Source organism: Adelges cooleyi, unplaced genomic scaffold (genome assembly GCF_023614345.1).
Source record: "Adelges cooleyi isolate 19-005CV unplaced genomic scaffold, UGA_ACOO_1.1 ACOO_flye_CR_arks_rails_tigmint_CR_PRNA_1, whole genome shotgun sequence".
Classification (NCBI taxonomy): domain Eukaryota; kingdom Metazoa; phylum Arthropoda; class Insecta; order Hemiptera; family Adelgidae; genus Adelges; species Adelges cooleyi.
The window spans coordinates 6,151,002-6,162,536 of record NW_026095751.1 but is presented as its reverse complement, the minus strand read 5'-3'; positions in this window follow the sequence as shown (position 1 = coordinate 6,162,536).

The window sequence follows — 11,535 nt, the reverse complement described above, 5'->3', positions numbered from 1 at the left end:
TGATACAATCGTTTACCGCCACAATACCACTTTATTATGCATATTAACTATATTATGTTTAATGTGTTGGTACTCTGGATAATAATACGACAACCATGCTAATTTATGCACTAAAACTTTTTCACCATAGTTGCGAAGTAGAAAAAATAGAATAATTATAGAAAATGTATAGATATTTTCATTGATGTATGATAAAATTGAGTTAACATGAATACTAATATATCTTTACTAATACTCTTACTTGGAAATTAAATAATACATTAAACAATATTATATCATACTCATAAGTATGTTGCATATACAAATTATGTATATTTGATGAAGGATATTAAGTTTTATATTTGACCACTTAATTCTATTGTGTGGTTTTTACAATATTTTAAAATCACTATAGGTACATTTGAACGATTATAAACAAAACATTATTTGCACCACTATTGTGGATAATCTATTTATACATATAACTTATTACAAATTACGTTCCGTGTTATCATCACATATTTTGGTAATAGAGTCACTGAGTGATTATTACAAGCATTATTGTAAATAAAGAAACTATGTTCGTAATGCATCGTAGGATAAGCTGAACATTTCAATTAACGAAAATCATTAGCTCTTAATTTGCTATCTGACTGTGTGTACTGTGTTTAATTTAAAATGTATTATTTGCTTGCACGTCGATTGTTGTTCACAGACAACGACAGCTGTTTGATCAACAGCGGAAGATAGACATCACAAAACCGCACACAAATTACAAATTAAACAACACACGCTGCACAAACAGTATACCAATAAAACAGAATAGAAAATGTCTCTCGTCAAAACGGAATTATTTTGATTATCCGTGTTTCTGATGGCATTTCTATACCTGTGCCTCATTATAATTAAAATCTGCTACTGTATCTTATAACGACTGAAAAAAAAAATGAAAAAAAAAATATATATATTTACAGATACAGCCTACATCTCGTGTTATAAAGTTCCTTTTAAATTACATTGACCTAGACAAATTCAACAAAACTTACAAACAAATTTGCAAGCTTATTCCCTTCGCTTTGAAGTTTTTCTCTCGTTTTTCTAAAAATAATAGTTTTAGACATACTTAATGTCTCAACGGCTTTAAACATCAAAAGCCTACAAAGTTTATTATAAATATAGTCTTTTTGGTTATGAATGTAAAATCACTTTTGTACGCATTAAGTTTTGTAGTTTAATAGTAAGCTAAGAGAGAAAAAACATGAAAGTTATTTTGTTATTAGATTGATTTATTAATAATTTAGTAACAAGATGAGTTTTAGTCGTATAAATAAATAAAACAAGTAAATTATTAACTGTATTTATATAGCTATGAGTAAGTTGTGCTACTTGACTTGGATTAAATCAATGAAATTTTGTATAGCTACATTTATCTCAGGCTAAGCCGGACAGAAACAACTAGTCAATTATGTTGTAATGTTTCTGGAAGCGTTTAACTATCAATCGAGGTAGAAATATTAACAACTATCATGCTACATACATTGTTGGTAATGATCCATTTGACTGCCGCTTTACATCTTACCGTATGCAGTAGAATAAATTGTGCATGAAATACAGTACATTTTCCATAAGCGCTGGTTTAATGACAATAATCGATCACGGCTGCCACGAAGCTCAAGTTTGCTGGATACTGATGGCTGTTGTGTAACAGCTGTTTGTAAGTTCATTATTTTTACCTATAGCTACCGTAATAAATTGTTATGAAGCCTGTTTACCAATTAGTTTAACATGTGAATCATAGGTCACATTGTGTGCTTGAAGAGTTTGGTCAAGGTACTTCTGAAATAAATACATCATTGTAAAACCGATAAAATATTTCCTTCCGCTACAGTTTCCCATAACAAAAGTCTAATCAGCAATTTTACAGATTTACTTGACGTCAGTCTGAAATAGAAATCGAAATGCATAGGAGGCCAGTCCCAATAGTGAGCTTAAATAAAAGAAATTGTATAAATGTATGTATTATATATACAAACGAAAGCGAAATGTTGAACGAAATAAAAGAAAAACGAAATGTGATGAATTTATATGGTTACCGTTGTCGTTTCGAGGACAAACTAAAAAGATATTTTTTAGTTAGTAGGTACTTCCCTGCAGACTTCCAGAAGCAATCATGCTATGCCAAATTTGATTTGAAACTTTTTACTTTCTGACACGTTTCAGCGATATTGTACAACTCATGCGAGTGTGATTTCGCTATCTAACGTTTTTTTTTCTTTCATTTCAATATAATGCTATAATATACAAATATATATATATTTATAATATAGTATGCACTGTATACAATATACACGTTTGCTCATTTCAAAATAATCTTGAACTTTGCAAGGATGTAAGTATTGACATGGTAAAGAATATAATCTAGATTGATGGCCCCAAGAGACGCTGGAATTGACCGGTTTCTGTGAATCAACCGTGATTCTTCAACTGGAAAAGCCATTACCGCACATATTCCGTTTCTGGCATCGTCCAACTATTTGAGACTTTTAATGAAAAAAATAAGATCGAGCGAATAAATAACGTGATTTAATATTTTATATTAACCGTGAAATATAGTATAGTGATTTTTTTTTGCACACAACTTTGTTATGCACACCAAAGTATAGGTACCGTGTGGAAAAATATATTTTTGTTTAGTTTTTTAAACAGTTTAACTAAAGTTCTATAGATTCTATAACAAATGGACAATTTTTTTTTTATGAAATATCCTACTGATAGAGGCTGTACAATAAATTTGTAAATTGTACAGTTAATTTAAATTAAAATAGACCAATCATGGAACTGTAATTGATGTTTATGAAATAAATAAATGTATCTTTCCCAAAACAGCAAAACAATTTTTTTTCAAAATGAATGTTCCACAAATGTTATTTACAAAATGTATAAACGTTTTGAATACGTATCTAATATTAAAAACATGTTTGACAACATAAAATATTGAAATTGCGTGTATAGTTTTTAAATAATTTATGTTCATATTTTCTGATGTAGTTCAAATTAATAGGAAGCCATCATGATATCATTATGAATATTTCAATATTTCATACAACCTAATATCGGTATATAGTTTACTTTAAGAGATTTTAATATACTATGTATAAAACTATGAATAGTTTATTAATTATTAATTGGAGATTTCAGTTTGAGTAATTAGTGTTATGTTATTTAGTTCCGTGTTTTTGCAGAATCTCAATTTACAATATATTGTTCTCGTTCATAATGATGATTTCAATATTATATTTGCATAAAGTAAGTTTTAGATTTTCAATAAAAAAAAAAAGTATAACAATATTTAGACGTTTGTTCAATTCCAGTTTAATATGATGAAACCAAGTGGCATTATCTGATCACAATGTGCTCCGAAAGTCTTAGCCAGTTGGCTTGAGGGTTACTATATTAGATAAGATAACGCAAAGTTGTTTGAAGTTACCGCAGACAAACGTTATGTATAAGCATAAAATCTTTTGGTATGTAGTTTAAGATTAATTTTTACTTGCGATAGTTGTTCTGTGTACTGATACCAAATTATTAGGTAAATTGTGTTTTTTTAATTAAGTACTATCTACTATCTTCAAATATATGTTAGCCATCGTACATTCGTTTTTAATTCACTTGTAAACACAATTTCTTTGTAGAATTGTGTCTACGTGCCCTTTTTAAAGTTGTGTTGTTAAAATTACTCGAGAAATACTAGCTGTAACATAATATTATTATTAAGCAAAATTCTTACAAATATACTCACGTCCAACTTGGGAAAAATTATCGTAACGAAAGACATTAAGTAAGAAAAGTTAAAGCACGGTACGTGCGCTTTTTTGTATAATTAGAACATATTATAATCTGCCTGAATAAATAGGCAGCGTATCCTTTTACCAAAGAAAAAGTTATCTCAAAGTTTGTCCATTGGGTTAAGAAAGATAATAATGGAACAATAGAGTCGTAAAATTTTAATACCTCAAGATATTTGAATACTCGCAATAGTTATAATATTATGGACAACAATCAAATTTAAATGTTCATTTGGAAAAATCTAATATTTACATAAGATCATAGAAGATAATGTAGCGAAACGATAAAGTTTTATTCAATCATTTGTGTTAAAACATAATTATGCAGAAATTTAAGAAATATTTTTACAGTTCAAATTTTCAACTCCATTAAATTTTCTTTTATGTAAATTTGTATACATTGTTGTGAAATTACTTGTATATTCATTGTCAGAATATATTTCTTAGGAATAACTTTGATTCCGTATTAAGTCAAGTAATATTAATTTGAATAACTGATGAACAATATGAACAAAATTGAAATACCATCAGTGAAAATAGAAATATAATTTACAATATTGTAGTTTAGTATATTCGTTAAAAAATCTCGATTTTGTTTCATTTAAATAATGAGTGAATGAAAAAAAAAATAAGAATTAGACAGAAACGGATTTTTACGTACATTATGCTAACGTCAATGATTTCAAAATAGTGTTTTAATGGAAATAAGTTGTAAAAAAAAAAAATAATAAAACATTAAAAAATCAGATATCAAAGTGTCACTTATCGCTGGTCAGATATTTAATACAAATGTTTTATTTAATATTCTATCTCATTGCTTTTTTATAACTGTGGATTATTATTTTTTTTTTTTGTATTAAATTATTAATTACTTTTAGTTAAATTAAAATAGATTCACCTGCACGGAACTCTCATATTAAATAATTTATCCAGATAAAAGCAATTTACATTTTAAAATTATACTGGGGCCGTGGACGGGTCAATTTACCGACAACTCGCATTATTCCATGATTCAATTAAAATGAAATGGATAAAGTTCTAGGAAAATAAATATATCAAAAAGCTAAACAGCATGCATCAAAGAAGATTCAATTTATTGTTATAATATTTATGCGAATGGTTCACATTTTGTGATAATGGTGTATCATTAATTCTGGGATTCTGATTCGTAGTTTATAACTCCGGAAATATTCTTTATTACTCAATCCTTGAAGGCCTTGAAATTCCTGGAATTTTGTCTGTCTTACTGGAAATTTTAATACAACGGTCTGCTAAAGTTTTTATGTTCAATGTAATTTTTAATTAATAAAATCATTAATGTAAGTATTGGAAAGTTTTGATGTTTTCTCAATCAAAAATTATGATCGAACGATTCTGACGTGCATAAAATAAAATGAGAATTTCATAATATTATGTGAAACTGTAGTTTATAATTTGCTGACATATTTCCACTGGAATATTTGATTAGAAATAAGTTACATAATCTAAGCCATTAGCTTGATTGACAGTAGTTTTAACATGCAATGTGAAATAAAAGCAAATTGAATACCAATTATTCTTATATAACATTTAAGACAAATATTTAAAGCACCATTTTTCCACGGCAATATTACGTCGGATTATTTTATACCGGTCAATTTTACTATGAGTATTTTCTCTTGGATATCCTCTCCTAAATTCGTTGTCAAAGAACCTGAATATATTTTCTTTGCAATAACGATTACAAAACATAAATTTCCATTATCCTATTTTGAATAACAGGACTTCTTTATGAATATATTATTATCTTAAATATTGAAACAAAAAAAAAAACACCCATTATAAAGATATCACTCATATTTTATAGACACTGAATTCACATACTACCATTAAGGAAAAATAATTAATTGACTTATTTTGGTTTGTTAAGTCGGATGTATCATTATTAATTAATATTCGTAGTAAGGAAAATATAGAAAAAATTTCACCACCTTTAGAAGAAAAGGTTAATTATATTTTATTTGTTTTTCGCTGTACAGCGTATGCCAGTAATTTTAATAATATATATACATATATGAAATCGTAAATAGGGTTTTTAATTGAAACTGTAATAGAGCTCTACAATATCGATTCGCACTAAATTGCCTAAGCATGCCTATGCACAAGAAATCTGAATCCAAATCCTTTCAGTTATGACTAAGGCAACTGTTTGAATAATTGTATTTAAATATTTAGACTTTTTGGACACCTCGCCTATACCAGAGCCGCATCTGATCATATGTAGGTATCATATTGTATACAACACAAAGGCAACAAACCGTTCGTTCGGCCTATTTAAAGTATATACCTAATTTAGGCCTAACTTTATACGTCATGTGTGTGTGTGAACCGTGCAGGTAAGAAGAAATATAAATATAGGTAGGTAGTGGTTGAAGAAACGGTCGTTTACATCGTAAATATTGGAAAACGCAATCTTGTATTTTTCATCTAGGAATAAGAGTTTTCTTTTTTATTTTTTTTGTATACACTAAACGTCACATACATATCGGTGTGCGTTTCCCCGGACAATATCTCAATAGAACTTTTTTAGATACGTTTAAGACGAAAGTAACGAGCTACGGCTTTCCACAAAACGCTTATACAAAGAAACATATTCTCCGAAATTACGTCGTTCGTTACTGGAACACACGCACGTATATATATATATATTTTTTTTTTTCCCTGAATAGTTTTTTGAAATATGTATATATATTTTATTTTTAGTAGAAGCCACGCGGGAACGCGAAAAAGAAGAAGGAATAGAATACGAAAGGCGTCTCTGCGCGAAAGTCCGTTTGAATAATACGGGCGGCTTTTGAAAACTTTAGTTTTTCTGATAATATGCATATAACCAGCCGAGGACCGGAAAAAACTTTTACTTCGACTTAACGGAGGCGGCACTGGGAAATTGAAACAATACTTTGACAGCGACGAGAAGTTTCACTTAGGCAGGTAGGCACAACTTGAAAAGATTTAACTCGATCATCTCCTCCACTCGATTATACAATACTTAGTCTTCACTCCCGTGTTTTTTAGCGCATTGAATAGTAATTTAGTTAGCAAAAAATGTATACGTATGTATACATAATACATATTATGTATATTTTTCTTATTCGAGACACAATTTAAAGATGTACCTACACAACATTACGCCATCGTTGTGCTGAAAGATAAAAGTATTAAAGGAGTATTATATAAAGAAATTTGCATAAGATATTTACATTTAAATAAAACATTATATTATAAAGACATGTTGTTTATTTGATACGCGCTGTAAAAGTATTTTATTTGTTTGTTTGATTTGAGATGTCGCTGTTTTACCTACTTTTAGAAAGTAAGATATAGACACGTTTTTTGCCAAAGAAATGTTTTCAAAATGTATAATGAATAATAAAACTTTACAATGTATTACTATTTGTAACGTATTGCAAAAAAAAAAAAATAATAACGTTAGAATATAAAATGTATAATATTTAAAAATAACATTTTCAGAATACGAGAAATATGTTTTTTTATCGGTTATTAAAAACTTTTTTTGTTGTTACAATTTAAACTGTTTTATTTTAATATTTCACATAATGTGTTTAAAAACAATTACATAAAATGTTGTATAAATACTTCTTTCGCCGGAAAAATGCGGTCAACAAAACGTTGTTATAATATTTTGTTAACAGCATAATAGAACCTTTTCTATAACGTGTTAAAAATGTTTCCTTTCTACTTGGAATAAGCTGTGAAAATTCTATAATTTTATAGAATGCTTTTGAACTAAACTAAATAATTCCTAACCTTGATTATTTAATATGTTTGAAATTTCATTATGACTTTAACATAATATTTACTTTGGAACTATGTCGTTGTTGTAATGAAATATAAATTAAGAATCTATTTTTCGTGAACAACTTAAATGTTTAATTTTTTGCAAATTAACCACAACAAGATAAAACCCACGTACTTCCAATAGTTTGTACATTGGAGCATGTTAATTTTGACATAAAATACATCTAAAAATAACTATTTAATAATTATATTTTAGTAGAAATAAGAAAAAATTGTATAGTCAGATTTTCATGATTGATAAAACTATAAAGGCTTGTATATACCATATATTCTGAACATTCCGTTTTAGTATTTTTTTTGGGGGGTTAATGTGTATTAAATTTAATAAGGTGTGTATACAACAGAATAAAAATATTTCCGGAATGTAAATATTTGGTGATCGGTATTAATTTGTATTTTTTTTTTTGTGTAATGAAAAGACCGCTATTTGGCAGCTACACGTGCATAAATTAATTTCATCATTCACGTTATTACTGTAATACAAATTATTTGTGCGTGTGTGTGTGTAAGCATGCGTTAGTGTCTATAACATAAAAACATATTTTTTTTTGTAAACGAATAAATAAAGTACTTTTATTATTTATGATACTCAATACGGTTAAAGTACCGTTGACCCCTTTAAAATGCGTTGCAATTAAAGTTTTTTTATTAAAATATAAAAACTGTTCTATTCCGAGAATACAACTTGTGTATACATTTTATAATGAATGCATTTTTACTAAAAAAAAACGCATTGTAAATATTAATGTTTACACGTACACACTGAATCAACTTTACTAAAATTCTCACACTAAATTAAGACCTTATAAAGATGTTTATCAGACAATTTTCACGTGTTATTATTGACTAATTTTGTTATACATTTATTGACTTTATGTGTACAACTTTAATGATTATTCGAATATTTTATAATATTATTATTACAATCGGATTTAATTTTGTAGGGCCAAGTATGTACAACTCGGCGTATGAAAGCAGTACATAACATACTCATTAAAAATGATTTAAATCCAACCGAATTTCTACTAAAACCTAGAAATAATATTTAAGGTCGTATACTATAATATTAATTAATATCGAATAGAGAAAAAATTGACGGATAAACGCCGAACCGTTTGCAAGTAAACACTGCAGGAAGGATACACAGTAGACTTATTACATACTTCATCATAACGCGTGTTGGATACCTTCTACTGTGAAAGGTAAAATATCAGAAAAGTTTTACTAGTAGAAATTGCGTAACGACGATAACGTCTTATTTTAAAGTTTCCGTCGTTCTATTGTGCCCATATGGGCGGGTGCTATATATTTCAACGTTTTGATTTAACCCGTACTTACACTTGTTCACGGTGAAAGATAAATTGATTGTGCGGCAGTGGCGATGGAGAGCTTTTGGCAAAGTCTTGTGATGTGGCCGTATACACCGGGCGCGTTCATCAAAACCTGTCGTTATATTGAAAACCAACACCGCCTTAACGAATAATTAATAGCTTTTGTCGTCTGTCGCTAATTTGCGATCTGGTTGAATAATAGTTTTCCAAGGCTTAGCAGAGTTCGACAGCTCTTAACAGCGCCACGGCAGTGGTGAAACACCATAACAACCGTCAAGGGTGACACTAGAAATACGTTCGTGAGCAAAACTTGTGAAAAACAATGAACTTTATTAAGTGCAGTAACGAACAACCGCGCGCCCTATAGCCAACATTTCTTCTAAATAAGTAAAAGTTTATTCTTTGAAAAAAAAAACAAAAATGAAGATTGCTTGTAGACTTAACAATAAATTGATTGTTAAAATGTATTGAATAACTGAAACGATAAAGTTGATTAGGCATGAAAGAAAATAATATAAGTATACATCAATATACAAGTCAGCACATAAACATGGTCCATCTTTTAGTTGTATCAAAAAATATAAGCGTTAAAATATATATATTATTTAAATGATCTGTACAATGATCTTTTGTTGTAATCGTCTGTGGCCGTGACGTACCAATGAAACCGCTGGGCTGAACCATTCATACAATAAGTAGCATTAGACTTGTTCAGAATAACTTGTATAAGAAAAGTAGGTATCGAGAGAATTGAAAATTTGACTACATTCCTCTCAAAGTCCCAAAATCAAACACAGTTTTCAAAGTACTGAAAAATATAGTAAAAATATAAATCTACAAATGTAGGAAAATAATAATTTTGAAAATATTCATATTTTCTGTGAAAATTAGTGTCTTGCATCAGATTAGATTGATTACCTTTTATGTACTCAAATTGTATCAAATTAATTTATGTAGGTAGTTATTTTATCTATTTTCCCGTTAGGCGGTAGTAAGTTATGATTAAATGGATTAACTCATTAAAAAATAACAATTGTTTTAATTAATGTTGAAAATTTTTAAGTATATATATATACATAATACATGTATATGATTTATTTGAATTTAATTCGGAATACAGAATTATCATTCAGTATCATAGATATCAGCTAAATACGAGTATGCATCAAACCCACGCGTAGGTATTTATATTATTTATTCCCTCTGCGACCATTTGACGTTTTCCGTAATGGAAAACTTTTTTTTTTTTTACTGAAACACAAAAAAGTAAAAGTGTCAAAGGTAGATAAAATCACACAAAAAAAAACATTTAGCAAAATATATGGTATTCATACGTAAAATATTGTATCCCAAAAAGTACTCGAACCCTTCTCAAAAATATCGACTTCTGAAATAATACATTTCAGTTATTAGGAAATTATTTTAATTTGACTGCTCGGATTTCACGAATATTAAATTGTATGATATTAAATGAAAACAAAAATGTGGGTATAATTTGTTTGACCTTATTAAATTCTGCGTAGTATTAATTAACCCCGAATTTAATATGCCTTTGTTAATAACTGTTTAACGTACATTAGCAAAATTAACAAAGCTGTACACAACCCACACAGTTGCAAGTATAAAATTAATAATTAAAACACATAATTGTAAAATGAATACCTCGCAGCTTTGCGTGACGCTAAATTTATTATTCTGCAAATACTTAAATTGTTGAAAAAAAAATTACAAATTTAAAAATTACAAAACCAATAAATCGTATTGAAAAAAAAACCCTACTCAATTCAAAAATGTGGTGCAGTGTATTTATTTAATTATTCTTTGTTAGCGAATGTAAAAGTTGTCTTAACTCACGTAGGCATGCTACATGAACTTAACCCAAATAAGTTAACACGAAAGAAGCAAAATAATGAAAAATAAAATATCGTCTAAATAACTTAGTTAACACTTTCGTTAAAAATAATTAAAATAATAGTAATTTTAAGGTTTGTCATGGAAAGTTATATAGATGCATAAAATGTTTTTATCTGTAGAGGTACAATGTCAATTTATGGCTTAAACACATAGCGGATTTGAACATGGTAAAACTAAATGTCGATTTACATCCTTTATTTCTACCTATTTGTCTTCCTACCTACAGAAAAAAATATTAAAAATACTAAAGATGTTATGGCAGTCCATAATACATGTGTATTATTCTAGATATATTTGTTGGCATTCATAGCTTCTTACAAAAGTATATACTTTGATACTACAAAGAGTAGTGGAAATTTGGGAAAACTGAAAATGCAATTTTTCATTCAGAAAAATATGGCAGAAACAAATGTAACATTATAGTCACAGATTGACTGCATCTATCAACGTTTAAGTATAATAATACTTCAAGTTTATTTACCACATGGCCTACAGTAATACCTAAATGCAAAAAAAAAAATGTTTTATGTTGATTAAGGACAAATGTACAAAAGTTAATTAAATTTCAACAAACCGTTGAAAAGTTATCAGGTTTTTGTCTACAAGAA